General features: G+C 42.5%; 1 protein-coding gene across 1 annotated transcript in view; it reads left to right on the top strand.

Annotated features, from left to right (window-relative positions):
• Positions 1-8247: 8247 nt before the first annotated feature.
• lclat1 (lysocardiolipin acyltransferase 1) overlaps positions 8248-22862 on the top strand; it is a 37093-nt gene continuing 22478 nt past the window's right edge. The window contains exon 1 of the mRNA XM_046308329.1: positions 8248-8587. The gene's annotated coding sequence lies outside the window, so the exon portion shown is untranslated. The remainder of the gene's footprint in view (positions 8588-22862) is intronic.

Raw genomic sequence — 22862 nt, 5'->3', positions numbered from 1 at the left:
ACGCTTTTTCAGTTCTGCCCACAGATTTTCTACGGGTTTGAGGTTAGGGCTTTGTGATGGCCACTCCAATATCTTCACTTTTTTGTGCGTAAGCCATTTTGCATTAACTTAAAAAGTATGCTTGGGGTCATTGTCCATTTGGATGACTCATTTGAGACCAAGCTTTAATTTCCTGACTGACATCTTGATGTTGCTTCAATATATCTGCATAACTTTCCTCCCTCATGACGCCATCTATTTTGTGAAGTGCACCAGTCGCTCCTGCAGCAAAGCACCCCCACAACATGATGCTGCCACCCCTGTGCTTCACGGTTGGGATGGTGTTCTTTGGCTTGCAAGCCTCCCCCTTTTTCCTCCAAACATAAATGGTCATTATGGCCAAACAGTTCTATTTTTGTTTCATCAGACCAGAGGACATTTCTCCAAAAGAATCTTTGTCCCCATGTGCAGTTGCAAACCGTAGTCTGGCTTTTATGGCGGGTTTGAAGCAGGTTATGTCGACATAGGACTTGTTTTACTGTGGATAAAGATACTTTAGTACCTGTTTCCTTCAGCATCTTCACAAAGTACTTTGTTCCGTTCCAAAGTACATTCATCTCTAGGAGACAGAACGTGTCTCCTTCCTGAGTGGTATGACGGCTGCGTGGTCCCATGGTGTTCATACTTGGGTACTATTGTTTGTACAGATGAACTTGGTACCTTTCAGGCGTTTGGAAATTGCTCCCAAGGATAAACAAGACTAGTGGAGGTCTACAATTTTTTTTTCTGAGGTCTTGGCTGATTTCTTTTGATTTTCCCATGATGTCAAGCAAAGAGGCACTGAGTTTGAAGGTAGGCCTTGGAATACATTTGTAGGTACACCTCCAATTGACTCAAATGATGTCAATCAGCCTGTCAGAAGCTTCTAAAGCCATTACATAATTTTCTGGAATTTTCCAAGCTGTCCAAAGGCACAGTCAACTTAGTATGTAAACTTCTGATCCACTGGAATTGTGATACAGTGAATTATAAGCGAAATAATCTGTAAACAATTGTTGGAAAAATGACTTGCCATGCACAAAGTAGATGTCCTAACCGACTTGTCAAAACTATAGTTTGTTGGAGTGGTTGAAAAAACTAGTTTTAATTACTCCAACCTAAGTGTTTGTAAACTTCTGACTTCAACTGAATATATATAACAGCATAGACCACACTTCCTGTTTTCTAACCTCTTCTCAGACACTGAAAATATTTTTGCAACCTACTGAAACGCATTGCTGATTCTGAATACAAGATTTGTGAAGAGTGCTATGAACAGTGACATTATAGTACAATGAGGGAAAACACACATGCCGATACTTTACAGCAGGGGTACTCAACTCTTACCCTAAGAGGTCCGAAGCCTGCTGGTTTTCTGTTCTACCTGACAATTAATTGCCCACACCTGGTGTCACAGACAGGCCTTAATCAGCCCCTGGCTAGAGGGGAACAATGAAAAAAGTGCAGTGAAACTGGCTTTGAGTTCCAGAGTTGAGTTTGAGGGCTTTACAGGAACAAGTCAAGTCCGTGAAAACACACTTCACAGATGACTCACTGCTTTGTACTGATAAACATGATCTGGTCAAGTTTGTTTGACTTGTACCTGGAAATGTCCATTAAAGGTGAAGAGGGTGTTATCTGAGGGGGACAAGGGCCTCTTAGATTGGCCAGGGGGCACTCTCAATGTCCTCATACCACTTTCTGGAATGTGAACAATGAGCTGACATAGAGAAGGATAGTGGCCTCTAGTGGCCAAGGCTGTAATAGCATGGGCAGCGCCATTGAGGGCTTCCACCATTTTAATGTAGTCAACTGGGTGGGACTTCGAACTTCATTTGCTGATGACCCTGTTAGAGTCATGTCCAACAAGGTCATCAGGAGGGATTAGCCAATTGCGAATATGAACATTTATTACTTCAAATTGGAGATTGCCTCAATGGTGCTGCCCATGCTGTCACAGGCGCCATAATGGCACAAATACAAAGATGAGTCCTCTATGTATCTCTATGGCTGACATTCTCCCTTGCTTCCTTCTTCCTGGAAAAAGTGGTTCTTAAAAAGTTATTAATACATGGTCAGCTCATAACAGCAAGGGACGTGGGACCACAGGGAGAAGGTCGGCCCAGCCAATCAGTAATTATGACTTGCTTTGTCCCGCCACCACTGCTATATTGGGGGAATTTGTTTTGCATATGGCACAGTGTGCCGGGGGAGGGCGGGGTTTGAACATTTTAGATCATTCCATTGGTGAACTCTCCACCCACCTGGGGCACCGGCCATGCAATACGAACTGGCCCATTGTCAGGACCACTTTGTTGATAAAAATGCTCAAAATATATAGGATATCGTACACAATACATACAAAGAAGTGTAGCAGGATTTGACTGTTTATACAGTTGAAGTCGGACGTTCACATACACCTTAGCCAAATACATTTAAACAATACAATTTAAACAATTCCTGACATATAATCCTAGTAAAGATTCCTTGTCTTAGGTCAGTTAGGATCACCACTTTATTCTAAGAATGTGAAATGTCAGAATAATAGTAGAGAGTGATTTATTCAGCTTTTATTTATTTCATCACATTCCCAGTTGGTCAGAAGTTTACATATGCTCAATTAGTATTTGGTAGCATTGCCTTTACATTTTTTAACTTGGGTCAAATGTTTCAGGTAGCCTTCCACAAGCATCCCACAATATGTTGGGTGAATTTTGGCCCATTCCTCCTGACAGAGCTGGTGTAACTGAGTCAGGTTTCTAGGCCTCCTTGCCCGCACAAGCTTTTTCAGTTCTGCCTACATACTTCTTATGGGATTGAGGTCAGGGCTTTGTGATGGCCACTCCAATTCCTTGACTTTGTTGTGCTTAAGCCATTTTGCCACAACTTTAGAAGTATGCTTGGGGTCCATTTGGAAGACCCATTTGTGACCAAGCTTAAATTTCCTGACTGATGTCTTCAGATGTTTTTCAAAATATCTACATAATATTCCTCCCTCATGATGCTATCTATTTTGTGAAATGCACCAGTCCCTCCTGCAGCAAAGCACCCACACAACATAATGCTGCCACACCCGTGCTTCACGGTTGGGATGGTGTTCTCCGGCTTGCAAGCCTCCCCCTTTTCCCTCCTAACATAACTATGGTCATAATGGCCAAATATTTATATTTTTGTTTCATCAGACCTTTCTTCAAAAAATACAATCTTTGTCCCCATGTGCAGGTGCAAACCGTAGTCTGGCTTTTTTATGCCGGTTTTGAAGCAGTGGCTTCTTCCTTGCTGAGTGGCCTTTCAGGTTATGTCGATATAGGACTCGTTTACTGTTGATATAGATACTTTTGTACCTGTTTCCTCCAGCATCTTCACAAGGTCCTTTGCTGTTGTTCTGGGATTGATTTGCACTTTTTGCACCAAAGTACATTCATCTCTAGGAGACAGAACGTGTCTCCTTTCTGAGCGGTGTGACGGCTGCGTGGTCCCATGGTGTTTATACTTGCGTACTATTGTTTGTACAGATGAATGTGGTACCTTCAGGCATTTGGAAATTTCTCTCAAGGATGAACCAGACTTGTGGAGCTCTACAATTTTTTTCCTGAGGTCTTGGCTGATTTCTTTTGATTTTCCCATGATGTCAAGCAAAGAGGCACTGAGTTTGAAGGTAGGCCTTGAAATACATCCACAGGTACACCTTCAATTGACTCAAGTGATATCAATTAGCCTATCAGAAGCTTCTAAAGCAATGACATCATTTTCTGGAATTGTCCAAACAGTTTAAAGACACAGTTAACTTAGTGTATGTAAACTTCTGATCAACTGGAATTGTGATACAGTGAATTATAAGTGAAATAATCTGTCTGTTTTTGTTGGAAAAACAACTTGTGTCATGCACAAAGTAGATGTCCGAACTGACTTGCCAAAACTATGGTTTGTTAACAAGAAATTTGTGGAATTGTTGAAAAACAAGTTTTAATGACTCCAATTTAAGTGTATGTAAACTTCCGACTTTAACTGTAACTGGGTTAGTGAGGTTTTTCTTCTGATCAGTTATCTTGCATCAGTATCGTAACAGTAACATTCAATCCACTCAGCTCAAGTTCCAACACTCCATCTCTCAATCAAGTTGGAGCAAATCTAAAGTTAATCATGTAGTAGTTACATAACTCAACCCTTAGTGAATTGACATCTGATTTTAATCCATTTGTTTCTCTTTTCTTCCTGCTGGTCTATAAATGTCATTGCTGTCCCAATTTCCTTGTGTGAACAACCATGTAAGTGCATTGGGGTTGCAACGGCAACAGCCTTCATTTGGCCAGCGATAACATCAGAGCACCAAATTGACACTTTGGGACAGATTGCGTATCCTATACTGTTGTTGGCTTGTAGCACTGAGTGTGTGAAAATGTGTATTAGTGAGAGTGTGAGTGGGGGCTTGGCTGTGTAATAAACTTTGGTCAGAAGGCTTGAAGCACAGTCACTGATAGCTCTTCTAGCCATTCTTGGAATTCTTTCCGATGGAAACAATCTGCCACTGATTCCAGTGTGTCAGCACAGTCTGTCCCTCCACCCCCTAACTTCTCAATGACTCTTGAAGTCAACCACATCAACACACACACACTCTCTCGCTTCGCTGTCTCATTCTCTCGCTTTCCCTTCTACTCCCAGCACCATTCCCCACATTCACATACTCACATCCGGACCCGACCACTCACACACACACCACACACCCTCTCTATCTCGCTCAAGCATGGTACTGTATCTTGGTTGACACAGTGGCTTATGCGACAGTATGAGCTCATGCTGGCTCTCTCTCTCTTTCTCTCTCGTCCTTTCTCTTTCTTGACATCTTTAACCCCCTTCACCATACTACTCTAATGTTCTAGTAAGTTTCCCATAATTGACTGCAGTTACATTCACTGCCTCACGTTACATGTTATGTAATGTTACATGACATTACAACAATACTTATAACCTTGTTATCTGTTTTGTGCCCAATCATGGTATGCTTGCTGAGTGTGCTTTTTGTGTGTGTGTGTGTGTGTGTGTGTGTGTGTGTGTGTGTGTGTGTGTGTGTGTGTGTGTGTGTGTGTGTGTGTGTGTGTGTGTGTGTGTGTGTGTGTGTGTGTGTGTGTGTGAGTGTGAGTGAGTGAGTGAGTGAGTGAGTGAGTGAGTGAGTGAGTGAGTGAGTGAGTGAGTGAGTGAGTGAGTGAGTGAGTGAGTGAGTGAGTGAGTGAGTGAGTGCAAATTTGCAAGTACGTTTGTGTGAGAGTTTGTGCGTTTAAGACTGCTTTTTTGTGTGTGCCATGTGCGTAAGGGAAATATTTTTTTCCCATGGTTCCTCAAGTGTGAGAAGCAAATAGAGCTCTCAGGGCATGAAGCAAAACATCTGCTAGTTATTTATACCCTGTCTGGAGACTGGACACCAAGGGTACACATAGCTGGCACAACCAACCAGGGGAGAGATACGCACATAGGGGCATAACGAGAGAAGAGACAGAAGAGATGAAGGGACAAATGGGAAAACATAAAGGAGGGGTGGGGGAGATCAGAGCAGGGCTGGGCCAAGAGAGAGCAGAGCAAGAGGTACATTTGGCCAAGGGATTGAGCATAGCTAGGAATTACATTGGGTTCATCAACAATCAATTATTTGGTGACTTACAAAGTAGGCCAACAAAGGTAAGATAAAGATAGGATAAGGATAGGGAAAGTGAAGATTTTAAAGCAGAAATTAGTTAAGGGCACAACAAAGGAGCTTTGTCTCTGATCGTATTATGTCAATTTAATCAGTCTATGCTTGCACATTGTTACACATGATGGTATGATTTTTTTCAGGAAACCATCCCAGAGATATGATGTATAGTCAGGCAGTAAAGGGTATGCATCTTTGAGGTCAGGGAGGTTCTTGGGTTGTGTGGGCATGTGTCTTTACCCCACAGAAGTGAAAGTACCAAATTCATTATCAATACACCCAGTGTGGCAAAGAGACTGACTCATTGACTGGTGTTCAAAACAAAGCCTCAATGATTTGTAAATTAATTAAAGTCAAACACAGTCAATACTTGGAAACGGTACATTCAACTGAAGCAGTCCCAGCAGACAGTAATACATAGCCTATATAGCCTACACAAATGTGCAATACTGCATGCATAATAGGACAGATGATTCAAAGCATTCCATATCAGAGGGATTCATCTGCTATTTAATATGGTGATGTTAGGGTACACTGCCATCTTGTCCCAGAGCTTTATGAGCTTTGATCAATTACGGATGTACTTTTGTGTGTTAATGTGCTAATCTGCAGCTAATCTGTCTATTCATATCAATGACAGGTTATGCTCTTCCATAACCTGTCATTGATATAAATAGACAGCTTATGCCCCCCCTGATCTGTAATGCCTGAAGACCAGAGAGGAAAAAACTGGCTCAAATCACCATTCTAAAAAAGAGAGAGGGAGAAAAGGTAGAGCAAGAGAGAGAGAGCTAAAAGAGAGGGAGAGAGAGAGAAAGATAGAGGCAGGTGGGGTATCAGTTCAAAACAGAACAATGGTGACTGATTTCACTATGGACATTTAGAGGTGTCAAATCAATGTTATCATCAGTCTTTTAACGCAGATGTATCTGGATAGAAAGAAGGCCATAGTTCTGAATAATGAGAACGAGTGACATGTAGAGAGTAACAACAGAAAGACAGGGGAAATTGAAATGAGACAATTATGCAAGACCCAATAAGAGATAAGAAAGGATGATGGTACAGAGGAAGTGTCAAATCAAATCAAAATTGTATTGGTCACATACACGTGATTAGCAGATGTTACCAATCTCACCAAGCTGCTTGCCTATTGTCCTGTAGCCCATCCCAGCCTTGTGCAGGTCTACAATTGTATCCCTGAAAGCCTTACACAGCTCTCTGGTCTTGGCCATTGTGGAGAGGTTGGAGTCTGTTTGATTGAGTGTGTGGACAGGTGTCTTTTATACAGGTAACAAGTTCAAACAGGTTCAGTTAATACAGGTAATGAGTGGAGAACAGGAGGGCTTCTTAAAGAAAAACGAACAGGTCTGTGAGAGCCGGAATTCTTACCGGTTGGTAGGTGATCAAATACTTATGTCATGCAATAAAATGCAAATTAATTACTTAACGGACTAAGATACAGTAGAATAGTACAGAATACAGTATATACATATTAGATGAGTAATGCAAGATATGTAAACATTATTAAGTGAATGAGATACTATAGAATAGTATAGAAAACAGTATATAAATATGAGATGAGTAATGCAAGATATGTAAACATTAAGTGACTAAGATACCATAGAATAGTATAGAATACAGTATATACAGTGTGGGGTGAAAGAGAATAAGACTTCAGTTAAATCATCCCTGTTCCTTTTCGGAACCTCATGCTCCCCTTTTTCCTCTCCTCTCTCTTATCCCAAAAAGCACAAGGGGTCAGAAGGGACAAGAATGTTTTTTTTTTTAAACATAGGATATTTTTTCCCTCTCCAATAAAGCATTGCTAAAGTGCATGATCTGTTTCTCTCACAGCTGGTGTCCATCACAGACAAAGTGAAATTATTATGTTCTTGCAGTGTTATGAATATATGAAATGTTATTACAGATATTTTCACCCTGTTAAACATCCAGGTTTTGCATTAAGAATCTATTTCTTCTGAGACATGGAAGGGTAGCCTACCGCTGAGGGTCACATTGGCATGTTTAATTAAAAGCCACGTAGGCTATTTCAGGAGGGACTTCTGATGTCACCTCTTAAAATGGTGCATTAGGGGCTCCTGGGTGGTGCAGCAGTCTAAGGCACTTAATCTCAGCCCTAAAGGTATCACAACAGACCCTGGTTCGATTCCGGGCTGTATCACAACCGGCCGTGATTGGGAGTCCCGTAGAGCTGGCATTGAAACAGAATGCAGTGAGGTTGTTTCACAGCACATTTTTCATGCTCCCTCTGAAGTCATGCGCTGACCCTTGAGAGGTTTACTGGTCAACCCCTACTCAGACACTCAGATAAAGTGCATGCCACAGGGAGCAGGTCATGGAAAGTCTTGAGTTTGACTAAGTACTACTCATGCTTGCTTGAACATTTGCAATGCTCTAAAAGGCTTGGTGTTTGATTAGGGGAGGAAGTTTAAGAAAGCTGTTTGAGTCCCCTTCCACACAGACATGAAGTCCACTTTTCCTCACATAACCCACATAAACAGCGTCCCCTGTTGACGCGTGCGTGCAGTGACGGGTGAGAGTTGGAAGTTGAGAGGTCGTAGTATGAGGTGAAAAGGTAGCTTGCTGGTGCTGCGACAGCTGCAAAGCTTGCATCCATCTCGCGCTGTTAACTTTCATAAATGCAAGTTTTATAACCAATAATAATAGTTTTGCTTCTACTTAGCATGCGTTTACTACAACCAGGTGCCAGAAAAAAATAGTTTTCGCATCAGCAACTGGTTGTATGCTTGCTAACGCTAGCTATCTAGCTGGCTAGTATGTCGCAACCAAGTTGTTGACATTTCTTCTGGCCGCACCCGACTGGTGCTCATTTGTAGCGAATTTGGTGTGAAGAACATTCAGGTGGGTGGCAATTTTTTTGTGTTTTATGTTTACATTTCTCATAATACTCTGATATTGAGTGAAACTTTGTTGTATGAAACCGTTTGCAAATCCGTGTTGTCAAGCCAACTCTTGCCAGCGTCTGTTAGTTAGGCTAACTCGCTAACAGGCTAGCTGTAATGGACTGGCTGAGCTAGCTCGCTAATTTACCGTGTTTAGCTAAGCAGCTAAAAGAAAAGCAGACCCATATACGTTACTTAGATTACATTTCAGGTAAATTATTACTTTGTTTTTTGGACAAACCAACTAGTTAACAATTGGCTATGGTACTATTTCACAGGACACATTGTAATTTGTGCAGGGGTGCAGAACTAAGTATTCAATGTGAAGGTGGAGAAATGGTCTTCGTTGCAACCAGTAACGTTAGCTAGAAAGGATTTATCCAGTATTGTATCCAATAATCCCTGTCTTTGAGTTTAAATGAAGGTGTGTTGTTAGATTGCCAAAATGGCTTGGCTCATGATCAAATTAAGTCTAACTATCCTTTTGTTTTTTTGTTTAGACTAAATCATCAACCTAATTAAACTGCTTTCTCTCTGTCAGTATGAGTTTTTCACAGGGATTAAGCCAACCCCATTGATAAACTCACATGCCCTCTTGTCACCAACGCAAATCCTCAGTGGTGATGTCATTAGCGAAATGAGCAGGCAATCTTATGATCTTATTTCAAGCATTTCTAGGCCTATTCACTATTGATGTTATTTTTGAAGAGCTTTCAGGTTTTTGTTATCCACGCACATTCACAGTACACACACACGTTCTTCACAAGGTGTTTCTTTCAGGAGGAGGGAAGGCAGTGCTTTATGTGGGCCTCTGTTGGCACGGTATCCTAGCAAACTTCCCTGACCCTGATAAGAGCCCGAGCTGAATGGTGCTATTCAAGTCCAATTAGGGTGTCCTGTCTATTGCCTTGACTTTGACCTAATGAGGTGGAATAGCCCATGTGATGCAATTCAAGTGCAATGGACGTTGTACTGTGATACATAGATAATGCCACACTTGTAACTACTGGTTAATAATTGGGCCACAGTTAGGCCTAGTTAATGTTGTTGAGATCTTCTTAGTTCATTTTGAAAGTAGGCTGACCTTTGTCTACTGTATGGACCGACTTGATCTACAGGCAGTGCAGGGCTTGAAATTCAGGTACATTTCTCAGTGACAAAACGGGACAGTGTCAACTGAAAGCTACTGCCTGGAATAAAAAAAAAATATATATATATATTTTATACACACACACACACACACACACACACACACACACACACACACACACACACACACACACACACACACACACACACACACACACACACACACACAGTGGGGTGAACAAGTATTTGATACACTGCTGATTTTGCAGGTTTTCCTACTTCCAAAGCATGTAGAGGCCTGCCATTTTAATCAACTGAGAGACGGAATCTAAATCAAAAATCCAGAAAATCACATTGTATGATTTCTAAGTAATTAATTTGCATTTTATTGCATGACATAAGTATTTGATCACCTACCAACCAGTAAGAATTCCAGTTCTCACAGACTGTTCGTTTTTCTCTAAGAAGCCCTCCTGTTCTCCACTCATTACCTGTATTAACTGCACCTGTTTGAACTCGTTACCTGGATAAAAGACACCTGTCCACACACTTAATCAAACAGACTCTAACCTCTCCACAATGGCCAAGACCAAAGATCTGTGTAAGGACATCAGGGATAAAATTGTAGACCTGCCCAATGCTGGGATGGGCTACAGGACAATAGGCAAGCAGCTTGGTGAGATTGGCAACAACTGTTGGCACAATTATTAGAAAATGGAAGAAGTTCAAGATGACAGTCAATCACCCTCGGTCTGGGGCTCCATGCAAGATCTCACCTCGTGGGGCATCAATGATCATGAGGAAGGTGAGGGATCAGCCCAGAACTACACGACAGGACCTGGTCAATGACCTGAAGAGGGCTGGGACCACAGTCTCAAAGAAAACCATTAGTAACACACTATACCGTCATGGATTCAAATCCTGCAGCGCATGCAAGGTCCCCCTGCTCAAGCCAGCGCATGTCCAGGCCCGTCTGAAGTTTGCCAATGACCATCTGGATGATCCAGAGGAGGAATGGGAGAGGGTCATGTGGTCTGATGAGACAAAAATAGAGCTTTTTGGTCTGAACTCCACTCGCCGTGTTTGGAGGAAGAAGGATGAGTACAACCCCAAAAACAGAATCCCAACCGTGAAGCATGGAGGTGGAAATTCTTTGGGGATGATTTTCTGCAAAGGGGACAGGACGACTGCACTGTATTGCGGCGAGGATGGATGGGGCTATGTATCGCGAGATCTTGGCCAACAACCCCCCCCAATTGAAGATGGGTCGGGTCTGGGTAGTTCCAGCATGACAACTACCTGAAACACACAGCCAGGGCAACTAAGGAGTGGCTCCTGCTCCGTAAGAAGCATCTCAAGGTCCTGGAGTGACCTAGCCAGTCTCCAGACCTGAACCCAATAAAACATCTTTGGAGGCAGCTGAAAGTCCGTATTGCCCAGTGACAGCCCCGAAACCTGAAGGATCTGGAGAAGGTCTGTATGGAGGAGCGAGCCAAAATCCTTGCTGCAGTGTGTGCAAACCTGGTTTGATCTCTGTAATTGCAAACAAAGGTTTGATATTCTGTATTTTTGATTCAGTCTCTCACAGTTGAAGTGTACCTATGATAAAAATGTACAGACCTCTACATGCTTTGTAAGTAGGAAAACCTGCAAAATCGACAGTGTATCAAATACTTGTTCTCCCCACTGTATATATAAAATACAGGCATTGGCCAAGATCTCACAAAGCGGATAATAATTTAATTACAATGTGTCATATTTCTTCATTGATTGTTTGGAGGGAAAAAATAAATAAAACCTGTGCAATCTAAAAAGGGTGTTCATTTTAGTCATTAAGCTGGAGACCATTGTATTTGGCTAATGGTGTGTTTTGTGCTCCAGGCAGTTCCTCGTAAATCTAATGCCTTCCCCAGACTCGTAGAGCAGCTGTTTGTCGGTAATGCTTTTACAAAATAAATTATGCAGCATTGAAGGTCCCCAAGAACACAGTGGCCTCCATCATTCTTAAATGGAAGAAGTTTGGAACCACCAAGACTCTTCCTAGAGCTGGCTGGCTGGCTGCCCGGCCAAACTGAGCAATCGGTGAAGAGGGAGGGGCCTTGGTCAGGGAGGTGACCAAGAACCCAATGGTCCCTCTGACAGAGCTCCAGAGTTACTCTGTGGAAATGGGAGAACCTTCCAGAAGGACAACCATCTCTGCAGCACTCCACCTATTAGGCCTTTATGGTAGAGTGGCCAGACGGAAGCCATGTTAGGCCGCTTGGAGTTTGCCAAAAGGCACCTAAAGGACTCTCAGACCATGAGAAACCAGTTTTTCTGGTCTGAATATTGTCTTCACTGACATTTTCAACCTGTTCCTGACGGAGTCTGTAATACCAACATCTTTCAAGCAGACCACCATGGTCCATGTGCCCAAGAAAACTAAGGTAACCTGCCTAAATGACTACCGAACTGTACCACTCACGTCTGTAGCCATGAAGTGCTTTGAAAGGCTGGTCATGGCTCACATCAAAACCATTATCTCAGAAAACCCTAGACCCACTCCAATTTGCATACCGCTCCAACAGATCCAACTCAACACAGACCTTTCCCACCTGGACAAAAGGGACACGTGAGAATGCTATTCGTTGACTACAACTCAGCAATCAACACCATAGTGCCCTCAAAGCCCATCACTAAGCTGAGGACCCTGGGACTAAACACCTCCCTCTGCAACTGGATCCTGGACTTCCTGAAGGGCAGCCCCCGGGTAGTAAGGGTAGGCAACAACACCTCTGCCACGCTGATCCTCAACAGGGGGGCCCCTCAGGGGTGCGTGCTCAGTCCCCTCCTATGCTCCCTGTTCACTCATGACTGCATGGCCAGGCAGAGACCTGGCAGTGTCGTACAAGCATAACAACCTCTCCCTCCACGTAATCAAGACAAAGGAAATGGTTCTGGACTACAGGAAAAGAAGGCCGAGCACGCCCCCATTCTCATCGTCTGGGCTATAGTGGAGCAAGTTGAGAGCTTAAAGTTCCTTGGTGTCCACATCACCATCAAACTAACATGGTCAAAGCACACCAAGACGGTGGTGAAGAGGGCACGACAAAGCATATTCCCCCTCAGGAGACTGAAAAGATTTGCATGGGTCCTCATATCCTCAAAAAGGTTCTACAGCTACACCATTGAGAACCTCCTGACTGGTTCCATCACTGCCTGGTATGGCAACTGCTCGGCCTCGGACCACAAGGCACTAGAGGGTAGTGCTTCCGGCCAGTACATCAATGGGGCCAAGCTTCCTGCCACCCAGGACCTCAATACCAGGCTAGGTCAGAGAAAGCCCCAGAAATTGTCAAGACTCCAGCCACCGTAGTCATAGACTGTTTTCTCTGCTACCACGTCGCAAGCGGCACCGGAACACCACGTCTAGGTCCAAAAGGCTTCTTAACTTCTTATGGCTACAGGGGCAGTATTGAGTAGCTTGGATGAATGGTGCCCAGAGTAAATGGCCTGCTCCTCAGTCCCAGTTGCTAATATATGCATATTATTATAAGTATTGGATAGAAAACACTCTAACGTTTCTAAAACTGTTTGAATTATGTCTGTGAGTATAACATAACTCATATGGCAGGCAAAAGCCTGAGAAGAAATCCAAACAGGAAGTGGGGAAATCTGAGGTTGGTCGATTTTCAACCCAGCCCCTATTGAATACACAGTGGGATATTGGTTATGTTGCACTTCCTAAGGCTTCCACTAGATGTCAACCGTCTTTAGAAACTTGAATGAGGCTTCTACTGTGATGTGGGGCCGGATGAGAGCTCTTTGAGTCAAGGGTCTGGCAGAGAGCCAGGTCCTGGTCATGTGCATAAACATCACAAATTGTAATTTTTTTCAACTAATTTCCTCTCTCATATATATATCTCCAAAATGTCCATTTATTTGGCACGTTTGATCCAGAAAAACACCGGTTCCAACTTGCGCAACGTGACTACAAAGTATCTCAAAAGTTACCTGTAAACCTTGCCAAAACATTCCAAACTACTTTTGTAGTAAAAACACTAGATTTTTAAAATTGATAAAATTGAAGACTGGATGATCGGTGTTCAATACAGGAAGAAAACAAACTCAAGCATGCTTTCTGGTCTTGCGCCTCTATCAAACAAACATGAAGTGACACTCGTTCAAGGTGGCCGTACTTCATTAAACACAGGAATAACCTCAACCAATTTCTAAAGACTGGTGACATCCAGTGGAAGCGGTAGGAACTGCAAGCAAGTCACTAAGAAATCTGGATTCCCAATGAAAAATCACCAAAAAGAAAAAGAAAAATAATCGGGATGGTTTGTCCTCAGGGTTTCGCCTGCTACATAAGTTCTGTTGTACTCAGTCATAATTCAAACAGTTTTTTTAGAAACTTCAGAGTGTTTTCTATCCAAATCTACTAATTCTATGCATATCTTCTGGGGATTAGTAGCAGGCAGTTGAAATTGGCCATGCTTTTCATCCAAAATTCCAAATGCCTATCCCAGAGAAGTTAACTAGGGAAATTGTGTCACTTCTCTTGCGTTCAATGCAATCAGAGTCTGGGTATATGCAGCAGTTTGGTCCACCTGGCTCGTTGAACTGTTGAAAGGCCATTTATTCCTAACAAAGACTAATTAATTTGCCAGAATTTTACATAATTATGACATTGAAGGTTGTGCAATGTAACAGTAATATTTAGACTTGGTGTTGCCACCTGTTCGATTAAAATGCATAACTGTTTTTCACTGAAAGAATAAATGTTTTGTTTTCGAAATGATAGTTTCCGGATTTGGCCACATTAATGACCAAAGGCTTGTATTTCGGTGTGTTTATTATATTATAATTAAGTATATGATTTGATAGAACAGTGACTGAGCGGTGGTAGGCAGCCACAGGCTCGTAAGCATTCATTCAAAAAGCAGCTCTTAGCAATGCTGGGTTGCACAGCGCTGTTTGACTACAAGCCTATCAACTCCTGAGATTAGTCTGACAATACTGAAATGCCTATAAGAACATTCCATAGTCAAATGTTTATGAAATACTAATGGTATAGAGAGAAAGTCCTATATTTCCTATAACTACAACTAAAAATTCATAACTTGGAATATTGAAGACTCGTGTTAAAAGGAACCACCAGCTTTCATATGTTCTGTGCAAGGAACTTATGTTAGCTTTTTTACATGGCACATATTGCACTTTTACACTGTTTCCTACTTTCACCACTTGGGGGCGGCCTGTCAAAGTCAAGGACCCAATTGCATAGGGGCAGAGTTCAGACCCAGGGTCTCAAGCTTAATGAGCTTTGAGGGAACTATGGTGTTGAATGCTGAGCTGTAGTCAATGAGCCGCATTCTTACATACGGTGGGGCAAAAAAGTATTTAGTCAACCACCAATTGTGCAAGTTCTCCCACTTAAAAATATGAGAGAGGCCTGTAATTTTCATCACAGGTACACTTCAACTATGACAGACCAAATGAGAAAAGAAAATCCAGAAAATCACATTGCAAATAAATTCATAAAAAATCCTATAAATTATGGTGGAAAATAAGTATTTGGTCACCTACAAACAAGCAAGACCTGTAACTTCTTCTTTAAGAGGCTCCTCTGTCCTCCACTCATTACCTGTATTAATGGCACCTGTTTGAACTTGTTATCAGTATAAAAGATACCTGTCCACAACCTCAAACAGTCACACTCCAAACTCCACTATGGCCAAGACCAAAGAGCTGTCAAAGGACACCAGAAACAAAATTGTAGACCTGTACCAGGCTGGGAAGACTGAATCTGCAATAGGTAAGCAGCTTGGTTTGAAGAAATCAACTGTGGGAGCAATTATTAGGAAATGGAAGACATACAAGACCACTGATAGTCTCCCTCGATCTGGGGCTCCATGCAAGATCTCACCCCTAGGACCTAGTGAATGACCTGCAGAGAGCTGGGACCCAAGTAACAAAGCCTACCATCAGGGACTCTAATCCTGCAGTGCCAGTCGTGTCCCCCTGCTTAAGCCAGTACATGTCCAGGCCCGTCTGAAGTTTTCTAGAGCGCATTAGATGACCCAGAAGAAGATTGTGAGTGTCATATGGTCAGATGAAACCAAAATAAAAAGTAAAGTAAAAACTCAACTCGTCGTGTTTTGAGGACAAAGAATGCGGAGTTGCATCCAAAGAACACCATACCTACTGTGAAGCATGGGGGTGGGAAAATCATGCTTTGGGGCTGTTTTTCTGCAAGGGGAGCAGGATGAGTGATCCGTGTAAAGGAAAGAATGAATGGGGCCATGTATCGTGAGATTTTGAGTGAAAACCTCCTACCATCAGCAAGGGCATTGAAGATGAAACGTGGCTGGGTCTTTCAGCATGACAATGATCCCAAACACAGCGCCCGGGCAACGAAGGAGTGGCTTCGTAAGAAGCATTTCAAGGTCCTGGAGTGGCCTAGCCAGTCTCCAGATCTCAACCCCATAGAAAATCTTTGGAGGGAGTTGAAAGTCCGTGTTGCCCAGCAACAACCCCAAAACTTCACTGCTCGAGAGGAGATCTGCATGGAGGAATGGGCCAAAATACCAGCAACAGTGTGTGAGAACCTTGTGAAGACTTACAGAAAACGTTTGACCTCTGTCATTGCCAACAAAGGGTATATAACAAAGTATTGAGAAACTTTTGTTATTGACCAAATACTTATTTTCCACCATAATCTGCAAATAAATTCATTAAAAATCCTACAATGTGATTTCTGGATTTTCTTTTCTCATTTTGTCTGTCATAGTTGAAGTGTACCTATGATGAAAATTACAGGCCTCATCTTTTTAAGTGGGAGAACTTGCACAATTGGTGGCTGACAATACTTTTTCCCCACTGTAGGTATTCCTTTTGTCCAGATGGGTTAGGGCAGTGTGATGGTGATTGCATCGTCTGTCAACCTGTTGGGGAGGTATGCAAATTGGAGTGGGTCTAGGTGGAGGTGATATGATCCTTGACTAGTCTCAAAGCTTTTCATGATGAGATGTGAGTGCTACAGGGGCAATAGTCATTTAGTTCAGTTTTCTTTGCCTTCTTTGGTACAGAAACCATGTTGAATAGTTCTATTCACGGGTACATCCTGTTTGAGTTTCTGCCTATAGGACGGTAGGAGCATTTGACGAAGGGAGGGCGGGGGAGGGCCGTTTTTGCATCACGGAAGTTAAAGTAGCAGTGATCCAGTGTATTACCCGTACAAGTGCTGCAATCAATATGGTGATAGAATTTAAGTAGCCTTGTTCTCAAATTTGCTCATGTTCATTATGAACTGTCATGTGCATAGTGATGCACCAAAACTTTAGTGCATTTTTATAGGATAAGCATTAGGGTTGCACAATTTGGGCAATATTCAGAGGTAGAAATTTTCTGTGGGAATTAACGGGAGTATATGGGAATTAACAGAATATATGCAAATTAATATTAATACCATTTAAATGTAGATGTTTTTTGCATAGGATATATTTACCATATTGCGACAAATTTAAACCTTTTACCTAATCATAAGTAGACATAATTAAATACTTCCAATAGAAAACTATTTAGTTATGAATTGAACATTAATAGCAGGAGTTGACTCTTCACGTGATGATTTCACTGAATAACCTCTTGGAACTACCCATCCCGGATCCGGCAGAATTGTCATCAACTACACTTAATTAGCATAGTGCAACGGTCAAAGTGAAACACAGCTTAGCCTTTTGTTAATCACTCTGTCATCTCAGATTTTGAAATTATGCAAGACGAGCGTTTGTGTAAGTTTATCGATAACCTTGCATAGCATTATGTCCAGTTAGCAGCAGGAAGCTTGGTCACAAATCAGAAAAGCAATCAAATTAACCGTTTACCTTTGAGCTTCGGATGTTTTCACTCACGAGACTCCCAGTTAGACAGCAAATGTTCCTTTTGTTCCATAAAGATTATTTTTATACCCAAAATACCTCAGTTTGTTGGTCACGTTATGTTGAGAAATCCACTGGAAATAGCGGTCACGACAACGCTGAACAAAATTCCAAATTAGATCCATAATATCGACAGAAACATGGCATATGTTTTTTATAATCAATCCTCAAGGTGTTTTTCAAATATCTATTCAATATACACTGTTAAAAAAATAAAGGGAACACTTAAACAACACAATGTAACTCTAAGTCAATCACACTTCTGTGAAATAAAACTGTCAACTTAGGAAGCAACACTGATTGACAATAAATTTCACATGATGTTGTGCAAATGGAATAGGAAATGGAAATGATAGGCAATTACAATAAAGGAGTGGTTCTGCAGCTGGTGACCACAGACCACTTCTCAGTTCCTATGCTTCCTGGCTGATGTTTTGGTCACTTTTGAATGCTGGCGGTGCTTTCACTCTAGTGGTAGCATGAGACGGGAGTCTACAACCCACAGAAGTGGCTCAGGTAGTGCAGCTCATCCAGGATGGCACATTAATGCGAGCTGTGGCAAGAAGGCTTTCCGTGTCTGTCAGCGTAGTGTCCAGAGCATGGAGGCGCTACCAGGAGACAGGCCAGTACATCAGGAGACGTGGAGGAGGGCAACAACCCAGCAGCAGGACCGCTACCTCCGCCTTTGTGCAAGGAGGAGCAGGAGGAGCACTGCCAGAGCCCTGCAAAATGACCTCCAGCAGGCCACAAATGTGCATGTGTCTGCTCAAACGGTCAGAAACAGACTCCATGAGAGTGGTATGAGGGCCTGACGTCCACAGGTGGGGGTTGTGCTTACAGCCCAACACTGTGCAGGACGTTAGGCATTTGCCAGAGAACACCAGGTTTGGCAAATTCGCCACTGGCGCCATGTGCTCTTCACAGATGAAAGCAGGTTCACACTGAGCAAATGTGACAGACGTGACAGTCTGGAGATGCCATGGAGAACGTTCTGCTGCCTGCAACATCCTCCAGCATGACCGGTTTGACTTTGGGTCAATCATGGTGTGGGGTGGCATTTCTTTGGGGGGCCGCACAGCCCTCCATGTGCTCGCCAGAGGTAGCCTGACTGCCATTAGGTACTGAGATGAGATCCTCAGACCCCTTGTGAGATCATATGCTGGTGCGGTTGGCCCTGGGTTCCTCCTAATGCAAGACAATGCTGGACCTCATGTGGCTGGAGTGTGTCAGCAGTTCCTGCAAGAGGAAGGCATTGATGCTATGGACTGGCCCGCCCATTCCCCAGACAGGAATGCAATTGAGCACATCTGGGACATCATGTCTCGCTCCATTCACCAACGCCACGTTGCACCACAGACTGTCCAGGAGTTGGCGGATGCTTTAGTCCAGGTCTGGGAGGAGATCCCTCAGGAGACCATCCGCCACCTCATCAGGAGCATGCCCAGGCGTTGTAGGGAGGTCATACAGGGACGTGGAGGCCACACACACTACTGAACCTCATTTTGACTTGTTTTAAGGACATTACATCAAAGTTGGATCAGCCTGTAGTGTGGTTTTCCACTTTAATTTTGAGTGTGACTCCAAATCCAGACCTCCATGGGTTGATACATTTGATTTCCATTGATAATTTTTGTGTGATTTTGTTGTCAGCACATTCAACTATGTAAAGAAAAAAGTATTTAATAAGAATATTTCATTCATTCAGATCTAGGATCTTATTTTAGTGTTCCCTTTATTTTTTTGAGCATTGTATATCAACCGGGACAATTGGCTTTTCAGTAGGAGAGACAGGAAAAATGACTACCTCTGTCTTTTACGCAAGAATCTCTCTGAGAGCCCTCAGCTGGCCACTTACGCAATGTAGTCGTTTACGCTCATTCTTCAACATAAAGGCGTGAAACTACGTCACAATGCTGTAGACACCTTAGGGAATATGTGGAAAAAGGAATCTGGTTGATATCCCTTTCAATGGCCAATAGGGGTGCAAAGGAATACAATGGTTACAAAACACGAGTCACTTCCTAATTGGATTTTTCTTAGGCTTTCGCCTGCAATATCAGTTCTGTTATACTCACAGACAATATTTTTACATTTTTGGAAACTTTAGTGTTTTCTATCCTAAGCTGTCAATTATATGCATATTCTAGCATCTGGTCCTGAGAAATAGGCCGTTTACTTTGGGAACGTTATTTTTCAAAAAATAAAAATAGTGCCCCCTAGTTTCAAGAGGATAAAAGAAAGGGAATATTGAATGATCCCCAATGAGCCATCGCATCTCAAAAATATTTTCAACATACATCTGTAAAATGATAGTCTAGAAACTAAAGCTTTGGTTGTCTTCCTCTCAAACTTCCATGCCTTCTCCCTGGACCTCAATGTCCACCTCTTGAACATCAGACTCTGAGGCCTCATCTTCACTGTCACTTTCCAACCTTGTTGAGGATGGCTCGTTGTCAGGCTCAGAAAGCCTCACATTTGCCCAATGGCCACCAATTTTTCAACCCGTGTATTGGTCAGCCTGTTGTGTTCCCAAACAAGGGCCAGTTGTGCTCTGAGGTGGCTGATGTTGGTGGGATTTGGAGAATGATGGAGGCAAATGGGGGGAAAGAACCTCAGATCCACAAAGTCCCTTCCACGAGGTGGCTGATGGAATGTTAGCATGACTGCCATATTGCAAGCCCTTGCTTGGTAGTGTACTTCCCCAGAATGCCAAGAACCTTGCCCTCATCCAGGCCAAGGTGGCGAGACATGGTAGTGATGACACCGTAGGCCTTGTTGAGTTCTGCACCAGACCGATGCTCTTGCCAACCTACTTGGGGTCAGACATGTATGCTGCAGCATGTATGGGCTTCACGCAGAAGTCTTCACGCTTTTTGATGCATTTCAGAACTACAGTTTCCTCTGCTTGGAGCAACAGTGAAGTGGGCAGGGTAGTATGGATTTCTTCTCTTACATCTGCAAGCAGTCTGAACATCAGACAGAATGGCATTGTCACCCTCAATCCGTGCAATGGCTACTGCTATAGGTTTCAGGCTGCTTACCCCTCTCCCAAAATACATCATCCATGCAATGTACAGACCGGTGTGTCTGTTGTCCCTTGTCTGTGCTCTTGTAGAATAGTGGTTGAGGGTGGAGATGGTGTAGTTAATTATTCCTTACCCACAAACATTCGACCACCCATCAGAGATGACTGCAATACAGTCTGCTTTCTCTATGATTTGCCTTCACTTGAATTCTGTTGAACTCTGCATCCAGCAAATTAGTAGATAAAGTGTGTCTGTTTTGAGGGATGTATGCGGGGCGAAGAACATTCAGAATTCTCTTCCAATACACATTGCCCGTGGGCATCAGAAGTGAACCAGTTGCGTACACAGCTCAAGCAAGTCTTTAATCAGCATTTATCTGACTACGTTCCTCCATTGAGTCCAAAACACTTCTAATTCCAGGAGGACCATGAGCTATTGCTATCTATAAGGTGTCGGATTCATCATTTTCACCTCAAATAGAAGAAGCGGGACTTTTGTCACAGGTTGTGAGCGCTGAGGGAACTTTATGCACTTGGCCATTCTGCATCTTTGTTACATTCTTCACATGTGATTTGGCACAGTATTTTCAAATGTACACCACTTTTCGTTCTACATTAGCTGCAATGAAATGTCTCCACACATCAGATATTACCCGTGGCATTTTCCTGTTAAGATTGGGGGAAAAACGAATACAATTTCATGTACAGGTAAACAGTTAGGTAGTTAGATTTAAACAACTCCTTTTGTAATATGTTTTACAATGAAATGTGTATGGAAACAGGTGAATTAACACTTAGCAGGCTCAAGCAAGTTAAAAACTCACATGGTAGCAAAAACTAACTAGCAGAAATTGCTAACAAGTTAGAAGTGGTCCTTCTGTAAGTTGGTATGATTTAACACATACATAGAATTATGCACACATGACTGTAAGGCGTCTGCTAAATGGCATATATTATTATTATATTAAATGATTTAACACACTTTGCTGTAGGCTACTATTTACTAATTATCAAAAAATAATGTATGTCATAAAATATATTCACCCCACCCAGTATTGCAATCAAAACTTACAGAAATAATGTAGTCCTTTGGCTCAGACAGTGTAGTACCGTGGACTCAATAGCATCTCACAGAACGACAGATTTTCACCTTGTCAGCTCGGGGAACCAATCCTGCAACCTTACAGTTAACTAGTCCAACGCTATAACGACCTGCCTCTCTCTCGTTGCACTCCACAAGCCTGTTACGTGAATGCAGTAAGCCAAAGTAAGTTGCTATCTAGCATTTAAACTTATCTTATAAAAACAATCAATAAATCATTATCACTAGTTAACTACACATGGTTGATGATATTACTAGATATTATCTAGCGTGTCCTGCGTCGCATGTAATCTGGCTGAGCATACAAGTACCTAAGTATCTAACTGAGCGGTGGTAGGCAGAAGCAGGCGCGTAAACATTCATTTAAACAGCACTTTCTTTGCGTTTTGCCAGCAGCTCTTCGTTGTGTGTCAAGCATTGCGCTGTTTATGACTTCAAGCCTATCAACTCCCGAGATGAGGCTGGTGTAACCGAAGTGAAATGGCTAGCTAGTTAGCGCTCGCTAATAGCGTTTCAAACGTCACTTGCTCTGAGCCTTGGAGTGGTTGTTGTGGAGCGATGGGTAACGTTGCTTCGAGGGTGGCTGTGTTCCTGGTTCAAGCCCAGGGAGGAGTGAGGAAAGGGACGGAAGCTATCCTGTTACACTGGCAATACTAAAGTGCTTATAAGAACATCCAATAGTCAAAGGTATATGAAATACAGATGGTATAGAGGGAAATAGTCCTATAATAACTACAACCTAAAACCTCTTACATAGGAATATTGAAGACTCATGTTAAAAGGAACCACCAGCTTTCATATGTTCTCATGTTCTGAGCAAGGAACTTAAACGTTAGCTTTCTTACATGACACATATTGCACTTTTGCTTTCTTCTCCAACACTTTGTTTTTGCATTATTTAAACCAAATTGAACATGATTCATTATTTATTTGAGGCTAAATAGATTTTATTGATGTATTATATTAAGTTAAAATAAGTGTTCATTCAGTATTGTTATAATTGTCATTATAAATAACATTTTTTTTTTAAATCGGTCAATTTAATTGGACCGGCTTTTTTGGTCCTCCAACGTTGAAAAATCGTAATCGGTCG

This window comes from Oncorhynchus gorbuscha, linkage group LG17, assembly GCF_021184085.1.
Source record: "Oncorhynchus gorbuscha isolate QuinsamMale2020 ecotype Even-year linkage group LG17, OgorEven_v1.0, whole genome shotgun sequence".
Classification (NCBI taxonomy): Eukaryota; Metazoa; Chordata; class Actinopteri; order Salmoniformes; family Salmonidae; genus Oncorhynchus; species Oncorhynchus gorbuscha.
Note: the sequence above shows the minus strand (reverse complement) of the source record. Positions and strands in the feature narration are given on the sequence as shown.